The following is a 9,504-nucleotide window of genomic DNA, read 5'->3' as shown; positions in this document are numbered from 1 at the left end:
TAAAGTGGACGCTCTTGCTGGGGTGCAGCACCACAGCGAACCTGTTTTAAACCTCAACCTTTTACAGGTTTCGTTACGCACCATGGCTTCCATTTATAAAACTGCCGTGATGCTGCTCAGGCAGGGGCAAACTTAAACACCTCGAGTAGGAGGAACACTACTACTACAACTACTATTACTATAACTCCCACCACTTCCAGAGAGCCATAATGGAGCCTGTTTCACCGTCCCACTGTGCTCCCTGCGATTGGGGCACAACAATGTTGACAGATTTCTGATCCAACCCAAGACAGTGCACCGTTCTTCCAATAGCAGCTTTAAGTGAAAAGGCGTGCCTGCCTGCCTGCTTGCCCCCCTCCCCCCACCCCCCTCCACCACCCTTCAAAGTGCTCGATGTATAGTTAAAAAATGGGAGGGCACACTTGAACCGAGCTGCTCTATGAAGGTAGGCTGCAGCGTGTGTTTATTGATGAGATGAAAAGAAGATGGAAGTGAGAAATGAAACAAAGTAAAGGAACATATTAAAAAAAGCAAACTATACGCGCTTCATCGGGGGAAAACAGGGGGAGCCGTGGAAACGCTATCGCCACTTTTTGAACGAGCTTCGAAGTGCAGGTAAGAAATTGAGAAAAGTAGGAAAAGGGATGGGTCTTTACAATATGTATACCACTATTATTACAGGGGAGAAATAAGAGGAATTTCCTATACAAGAGATTAAAACATGCTCGTTGTCTGTAGGGTGATATGCATGAAATAGCCTACCACTGACTTCCACGTAGTTGTGGCTGGCTTTACCAACCAAATATTACGCTCTACATAATCGGAAACTTCATTCTTTAGAGGATCACAGACATCTAATAAATGTGACGGCAGCGTACAAGATGAAGTGCAACGAGCCCCTCATGTTAGGGAGCTCAGTTTTGGCAGCCAGGGGGGTTTTGTTGTCCGTTTATATTCGACTAGAAAAACGCGCTGCCCTGGCATGACGCAAGTTTCCCATCTGTCATTATTCTCAGCATGCCCCCTTTACCTTTAGCCCTTCTCTTTCGGATTTGCCCCTGAGCCGGGAAGGGGACACTTAAGTACAATACTTTGGCTCAAACTGTGTTCACAGGTCTGTTTCTCACAGTCAGCCAAAGCCTCCGCGATCCTCGCAGGCTGCTTGTTCACATTTTACACACTGTGAGCCCGGAACAACTGTGGCAGCCGACGTGCGCATTTGGCTTTTAGGTCAGTCATTTGAATCAGAGGAAACGCGTTTCCTTATTAACCACTAAAATATAGCCTCACTAGAAATGTATGCCTTAAATACGTTTCAATTTGTTTAACTTGCCGGGAAAATGGTTCCGATGTCTGAATAACACCATTATAGCAGCGGCTCATATGGCGCTTATACTCAGACAGATGTCTAGCCTACATTTTTTATGAATTAATATCAATACGGCGTGGCGTTTATGAGATGGGGTTACATTAAAATATGTTAAGCGGGCGGAGGGAGGCTGGCTAATATTGTGTGAAAGTAAAACAATAGTGCAGGTTCAGTTTCTGACATAAATCAGAACTAGATCCAGTGGGACTCTGGATCTGGATTTTGTGTTTCTCTAAAAAATGAATGGTCACTTTAATTGTCGCAATCCGCTTTACTCGCAGCCTACAGTGTCTGAAAATGTTTGCGATGTGAGGATGTTTTTTGGCAAAGGCTGGCCTAGATCTGGGGCCATGCTCTGGTGTAATTAAAGTTGCAAGAGACGCTTCCTGCGTGCCGTTTGAGACATTTTGTTGCAAAATATTCATGGACAACTCGTGATTCCTTTGCTCTTGCTTATCGGATGGCAGCACAGAGGCACTTCACCTCTTGGAGAAAGTTAAAAATCTGTGTATATGCTCAGTATTGGCGTAATGTAAAAATACATGGAGCGACAACTCTCCCAAATTCAGTGAAAGGGCCATGGGGAGTTGAGCCGGAGCAACATGTCAGTCTTATTCGTCGGAGCTCCATCTATTTGTGCGCGATCATGTGCGCGCGCGCGCGCGTGTTGTCCCAAAGCGCTGGGCTGTCAGATAAAGAGAGTAATACATTACGTTCTTGTGTCTGTCAGAAGCGCCACTGTTAGTTTCTACAGTACAACACGTTCTGTGTCGGATGAATAGGCACAGGCTCGCCTATAGCACAGAAGTTGTGCGCAGGTATACAGCTTTGCGTCAGCACATTAGTCATGTCAGAGGTGGGTTCTGGTGTGGTCACTAAGGCTGTTTGCCGTGTGAAGATGCGAGTAGACACAAACAAGAGGGCCAGTCCCGGGTTTGACACAGAGGAGGCTCCACAAGAGCGCTGCTGCGTCCAGCTTCCTCCAGCGCAGACACGGTCTGTGGATGTGTGCACCTGGCTGTGTGTGTGGTTTTTTTTTTAACCACATAACTGTGCATCCCTTTGCACTTCTGTTGTGATCACTTCCTCTCCCCCGCTTTCATTCAGAATATGTTTCCACACAACGTAAAATGGGCTGCAATCCTATAGGCTTGGTTATGTAATTGATGGCTGCACTGGATGATTTGTTTTCTGAATGGACACATTTGGAGACCAGAGAGCTGAGCGTGCAGCCCGGTGTAGCAGAAATGCAACATTTCACTCTGATGTAAGATTTCAGCTGGGCATAATTATATATCTGTCCAATGAACTGGAATATATTGATTGACAGGCTGCTTGTGGGTGAGTAAAGTGAAATTTATATTGTCACTAGGAGTACAGTGGATGGAATGCTCTCCATCTGACCAGAAACTCTACATAAACTTAATACCGTGGATTTTTGGACATTTTATTGTTTGATGAACTGGAGGGTACTTGTCTTGTGTGTAAGTGAGCTCTCACCACGGCTTGATGTCAGAAACTCTCATTTTATCAGCACAGAGGTGTACAGTAGCTGCTGAAAGAGAGACAGCCATTATGTGCCTTGAGAGTGTTTGTAGTCCAGAGTATCAGGTGCCCAGTTTCATCTCAGTTAAGTCACTAATGACTATTTATATGTATATATTCCACATGTACATTAATATTCACAGTGTTTGAGCCATTGCCATTTGCCCGCTTTCTGTGTCACGGCTAAAACCCACCCATGACTAATGAATATTTAAGAGCATGTCTGCAGACCAAGGAAACTCATTATTATATGAAGGAGACCCAGCAGATTAACTGTAGACCTTCTCAGAAGAAGGCAAAGCGGCGAGAGAGGTGTTCAGCTTATCCACACTTAGCAATCAATCCCAATTTTCTTTTGGCTTCACCATCCTTCACTCGTCCTCTGCAGCTTGTCACCCTCTCTTCACATTCAGCTAGTTATTATTGACCAACAAACTGATTGCTGATATCTTTCGCACATTTTCTCCCACCTGATTATTTGGGTTTACTCAAGTGAAAACGTGTAAGGATACCATGCTGTACTAATGTAATGAGTGATTCTTTTGGAAGAGACATATAACAAGAAAAACAATCATCTTGTACTGTACATGCACACAGATGGCAGGTCAGTATTCCAAATAATTTTTAAGCACAGCAAAGGCACTGCTGGCCAAACAGACAAGATAGAGATATCTCTCTGAAGCCTCCGCAATGCCACATTTCTGGTTGTTATTCCCACACCATCCAGCCATCTTCTCCAGGCTTTTACCAGGTAATCCTGGTGGCCCATAACCTACATAACTAAATGTATAAATATATGTTCAATATTCTGTATAAATATATTTTGTTGAAAAGATTTTTAGTCTTTGGTGGTTTGTTGGCCAATATGTAGTGGAAAGGACGGGAGAGGTGGGGAGAGGATGTAATATTGGTGATGGGTGGAATTCACCTCAGTCCACTGAATCATGCTGTTTATTTTCCAATGTATGTTGCTTAGTAAAATATTTATTTTATTTTAACGTAAAATTAAAATGTAGAACGTGTAAATTTGGTCGCAAATTTAAACAAATGCACTTTTGGCATTTTCATTATAAAATCATCTATCTTATAATAAATCTTTGCATTGAGCAAGATGAAGTAAAATTAGTATTATGATATATAATTCCAAGTAGGGCATTTTACCATAGACAATTGACTTAAAAATATGCACTTGAGTCCATCCTGGCACTTTGTCTACCCCAGTTGAACATATTTGGCAGCCATTTTGGGAATGCAGTAGAGATCCATCGATATAACGAGGCACTTTGTGGATTGCATCCAGAATGTCACAGTGCTTGTTAACTGCTTGGCCTTTTTGTCTCAGACAGTGTTTATCCTTTCCCCCCCTTTTTGTTCCTGTATAATACTCGTTAGAAGAATATTCCCTCATGGAGCAAAACTAATCTTTGATGTGATTGCCAACTGAGACTGTTTTCAGGTGCACATCTTAAAGTTAATGGTAAGTCTTATAATTAACTACAGAATAGCCTTTAAGCCTTTAATAGACTTTAAGCTGAATGATTTGGTTTTGTGTAGGACTAACACATAAAGTTGCTCACCAACACTGCTGTTTTACAGCAATCGCAAATTTAATACTGCATTTGAGTCCCCAGTTACCATGGCAACCTTAAAAACTGAGACACCTCTAGGAACTCTCACATTATATCAAACATGTCATACTTATTTATTTTCTTCATATCTATCGATCATAGTAAAATATCACCAAATTAGTGACTCCTGGCTAACTCTACCTGGGTGGATTGTTAGCATAAATGGATTTGTTGCAAACTAGGAATTATTGGCAGGTTAGCTGCCTCCTGGCTAACTGGCTTGGATCCTTCTACCCACAAAGCACCTTTTTCACACATAACATGCTTCTCTTCACATGATATTATTATTCTTTTTACTCTTGAAAATCCTAATAACATAATTGCAAAACCTATTGAGAATCTGTACAGTTTGCCTTTTTAATTAAGGAGAGAATTTCCATTTAAGCTGTATTATGCAACACAGAATGCTGTTACGATGAGGTAAGGTGATTTCCTTCCAGCTATAAGGAAAGGATGGAAAATAATATGCCTTGTTTAAGGGGGAGGCAACACATATCTTGTTTATTGTTGAGGTGACCATTTTGCCAGGATAAAAATATTAAAATATTATGGAACAAACTAGGTTTATATTTTGCAACAACACATTATAGCGCTTAAAGAAGACTTTCATGACAGGTATACTTCACATTTGTGTAGACTGGTTCAATTTATCAATTGATTGAGCAGGAATTTTTGAGATACTCCCCCTGTTATTACATTGCAGAATCTAAAAGACTGAGCATGAAAAAGACTTCTATAAAACTGAATTTCACTAAAAACCCCAATGACTTTCAGAGCATGCAGCATGTAGAAAACTTTTAAGGCATGTTTTTCAGTTTTCAAAGGACTTTTGTTTTGGAATCTCCCCTCCCTGCAAGTATCACAGGAATGCGTAATGAAAGCACACATTGAGAGTGAATAAGTATTTGCGAATGTGCCATGCTGTTGTCAGGAAGCTTTTGTTCCGTTCTAAAAATGTATAAAGTTTTCGAAACGCAGTTAATATCCTCAGTTCTCAGATAGCTTAATGGTAATTTCGGCATTGTTTTAGGATGGTGTGTTTCATATTTCATATTTCGAAAATATATAAATGAATATAAAATGAATATAAGTGTTGCCCCCAGGATAAGCCTGTTGTGACTTTAATGTTTACAAATACACTCTATACAGCACAAGAACAAATAGACTGTATAGTATTGTTATTATAATGGTTGAAAATGTTTTCATGATGTTAAAGATCTGTTTTATTTAAATTAAAATCCATCCATTTTCAACTGTCAGTTTTTTAAAATGATCTCTCTATATATACTGTTGTTGTTTTATACATACAGTATATACAGTACAAACACAATACAGTTTTGGATGGGACTGTGTGTTTCCCTTACCTTTGCAAAAATTACTAACAGACTCTTGATTCATGCTTCTTTACGTTTGCACTGCTGGTTTGAAGCTTTCAAAGTCAGCTGTTTGTCATTTTACAACAAGTACAAAAGATTTGTGCTGGTAAAAATCTAAATGAAAACTGCAACTTGTTTTTATATGTATGCTGGAATCCTATATAACCCTGACAGCATGACAGAAACAAGCATTTAAACGTGTCTGTAAACACACGGCAGGCCCAGGCATTCAACTCATGTGAAAAATGTATCCTGGATTCTAATAGCAAAGTTGTATGTTTGCCAGGTGCATGTGTGTCCTCAGTTCACCCTGCTACCCATATGGTTTTCTACAAGTCATGGTGAGATCACAGCCTAGTTGAAGGGCAAAGGTATCTAAAGAGGTTTTAACACAATAAAAAAGTAACAGAGTCCTCAGTAACTTTTTAAACTATTTTACAGAGAATGAGTTCTGTGTATTCTCTGCTTCTATCTTGGCTACAGAAAGACTTTTTAAGCCTCGTGCCAGTAAACAGCACTCACAGCAGCCAAAATGTTGTGCACAGTCTTTCTCAAGGTACATCGGTATGCACTGTGCAATGGGTAAACTTAGGGGGAATTATTTACACAATAGTATTTGTGTTTCGGTTTTATCACAAAATGAAGATTGTTGGAAAGGTAAAGTATTTCCACAGAATCTAAAGCTGTAATTTATTTTATTTTTTTTATTGAGTGAGTCTTTTTTTCTGATATGCAGCTGCAGGAAATCACTGTCAGACATTTTGTCTTTTGAAAGAAAATTCCTTGTCAAAGAATTTTCTTTCTGAATTTTAATTTTTTATCATGAAAATGAAAGGAATACCTGCTCTGATACTGTCTACATTGTTTATTGCCCTGAAAATGACCTTGATAGAGACAGATTTCAAAATAGACTCCTTCAAGAAGCTTGAAATCATTATTAATTTGGATTTGGCTAACAACTAGGAAATGAATGTTTTATCTTCTTACACTGGTTTACAGCAGTTGGTCCACGTGATAAAGTAAAAGCATGTGTAACCTGTTCAACAACAAACAAATGCCAGAACAAATTTCTAGTTTAATCAAAGTTGCTGGGCTTGTTTGACATTTATAAATGATAAAGAAAAAGCTCAGTGTGATCATTCTGGTAGCATCAACTCTTGTAACACCTGCATTACATTTTCAGAACAGATGCAGTCCATGTGTCAGGCTCCATGAGATGTTTCTGCGGTTCGAACACCAGTGTAATAGTTGTCAGCAGTGGCAGAGTGTTTTTTACTTAATAGAGAAGTTAGAATAAAATACATCGCAGCAGCTGCTATGTAAACTAACATTAAGCTTGGTTTTCTTTTACAATTTCTATGAATAGGTGAACCGACATGAATGCAGCTTAGACAAAATGTCTTTCATGGCCTTTGACTGCAGTAGGCTCTGCTGCTGGCTAGTATGTCAACATTATTTCATTCACTCAGTCCTTTGCCATTCTTACGCCTGTTCAGGGTCAGTTCAGCGTATCCCAACATGCATTTAGAGCAAGGTAGGGCAACACCCTGGGTAGGTCACTGGGCTAACACACATACAAACACATTCACAGAGGTAACAGGACCTAGTCATTAAAGGTATGCTATTAGATTTACTTATCATAAAACCCTCTGTTGCATAAAGATGAGTGCAAAATCTTCATCAAAAGAAAGCGTAAACCATCCTCTCTGTCTACCCATGACACTACAAATGACTTAGAAGTAGCACATTTATAATAGGACCTGAAAATACTCACAGCAATGTGGCATGATTTTTATAGTAATGTTACCAGAAACAGCTGATGAGCTTAGATTACACCCTAGAGCTTATGAGCTATAGATTGTTACCATCAAAGATAATAATTCTGCGACATTTAAACAGAACACACTGACCAACAACTCGTGTGCATTAGTGAGGCCAAGAGGCCAGATGATTATCATAAGGGGGTCATGTTATCTCTAAGCTTTGTGCTGTGAGAGACTCTGCTTTCTGTACATAGAACAGATCAGAGAAGACTACCTAAATAGGGAGTGTATGAATTGCTAAAAATGCATGTAGAGCATGTAGTAGCTTCCTCTGTTCCATCTTTGCAACAGAGAAAGGTATAATATGTGATCAGTGATAATACGTGGTTATGTGAACTAATGTGCTATACAACTAGTATAGCCACACCAACTGGTGGCTGTAACATAGACTTTCCCTGCAGTCATTCCTAAGCTTGGTGGTTGATAAAAAGAGGTTACAAGAAAACGTGCTTGCAAAACTAATTTACAACAGAATTTCACACAACGAAGCACAAAGCACAGCCTCAAATAAAAATTTAAAAAAAGTAATTTACCGGAGTGTCATGTTGAAAATGTTGGTTAACATTTTGACATACCATTCTACTGTTTTTCTGATGCAAGTATTACACCAACGCATAATGAACGCTCTGGCTGATTCAGTATTGATGAATGTGGCTCACATGAAGCTCAAATGCAGTGTTACATATTATAAGTTGGAGTTTACATAAATGATTGTAACTTTATATATGTCCACCTCTTGTTATCAGTTTTTAGGTCCGGTGTTGGTTAGAGTTAGTAAATGTATAGTTTTCTCTAAAGATGTGTGTAAACAGTGGCAGTTTAGATAGAGTTGGTTTTGCGAAATGACTCCACCTGTTAATACATGTTAGCTGATACTATCTATAGATGACTTCTTATTAAAACAGCTTCGTCATTCAGCTCAAATTTCTTCATACTTCTTTTTGAGTTTGTCTTTAATAGAATGCCATTGACATTTGTTTCTGAAAGGGGGCGAATCTTGAGATTTCTCTCATTTCTTGTGAAATTCTGTAGTTGGCTTTCATAACAAATGTGTCTTGCAACACAGTATTTTATGGATAAAGTTCCCTAATGTGGTTAGATTACACTCCCTCCCCAATGGATTAACAGAAAATCTTATCACTGTGCCAACCTTTGTTAATTTCAAACTATACTGTGGTATGTTTAAGTCATAATATGTAACTATCTCACCTAGCCTGTAGACTACTGGACCAGAGGTGCCAGTACTTGGTGAAAGTGTGTATAGGGCACTCGTGGTTGACTGTGTTTCAGTGTGTCAGCATTACACTTTTAGATGGGTCATATGTCAAATGAGCTGATGAGACATATATAATCTGTAATTACAGCACAACAGCTTGCCAAACTATAAATACACTAAAAAGTGCTAACATGGATAAGGCTCCAAATAAGCACAGAATATTTTTATTAAGTCATCTGAATTTAATATCTAATTCAGTGAACTAAATCTGTAGTTGAAGACAGATATCGTTAGTTTACCTGAATAATGACTCAGTTTTAGCTCAGCCCGAAGGTTGAAGAAATATGTAACATCATAAAACATTTCTGCAAAGTCCATTTTCACCGTTTCCTTTGTGTCCATGTTGTTAATATGCAGCATGTTAACAGTTTTGCAGCGCGTCATTTTAATAAACTGGTGAACACTTTTAAATGGCAAGTGTTGAGCTTGCCAGATTCTTGGAGAGAGGCTAGCTTGCTGACCCTTGAAGCACAGGCCAGCTAGCAGA

At 39.2% G+C, this 9,504-nt stretch overlaps 1 protein-coding gene across 2 annotated transcripts in view; it reads left to right on the top strand.

Annotated features, from left to right (window-relative positions):
- The first annotated feature begins 400 nt into the window (after positions 1–400).
- Positions 401–9,504, top strand: part of zbtb20 (zinc finger and BTB domain containing 20) — a 32,839-nt gene continuing 23,735 nt past the window's right edge. For both annotated transcript variants that reach the window (XM_038707987.1, XM_038707986.1), the window contains exon 1: positions 401–615. The gene's annotated coding sequence lies outside the window, so the exon portion shown is untranslated. The remainder of the gene's footprint in view (positions 616–9,504) is intronic.

The sequence above is a fragment of the Micropterus salmoides genome, unplaced genomic scaffold (assembly GCF_014851395.1).
Source record: "Micropterus salmoides isolate LMB-PRFRI ecotype aquatic unplaced genomic scaffold, ASM1485139v1 Ms_hic_scaffold_9, whole genome shotgun sequence".
NCBI lineage: Eukaryota > Metazoa > Chordata > Actinopteri > Centrarchiformes > Centrarchidae > Micropterus > Micropterus salmoides.
The sequence above is the reverse complement of the archived record's forward strand: the minus strand, read 5'-3'. Positions and strand labels throughout refer to the sequence as shown.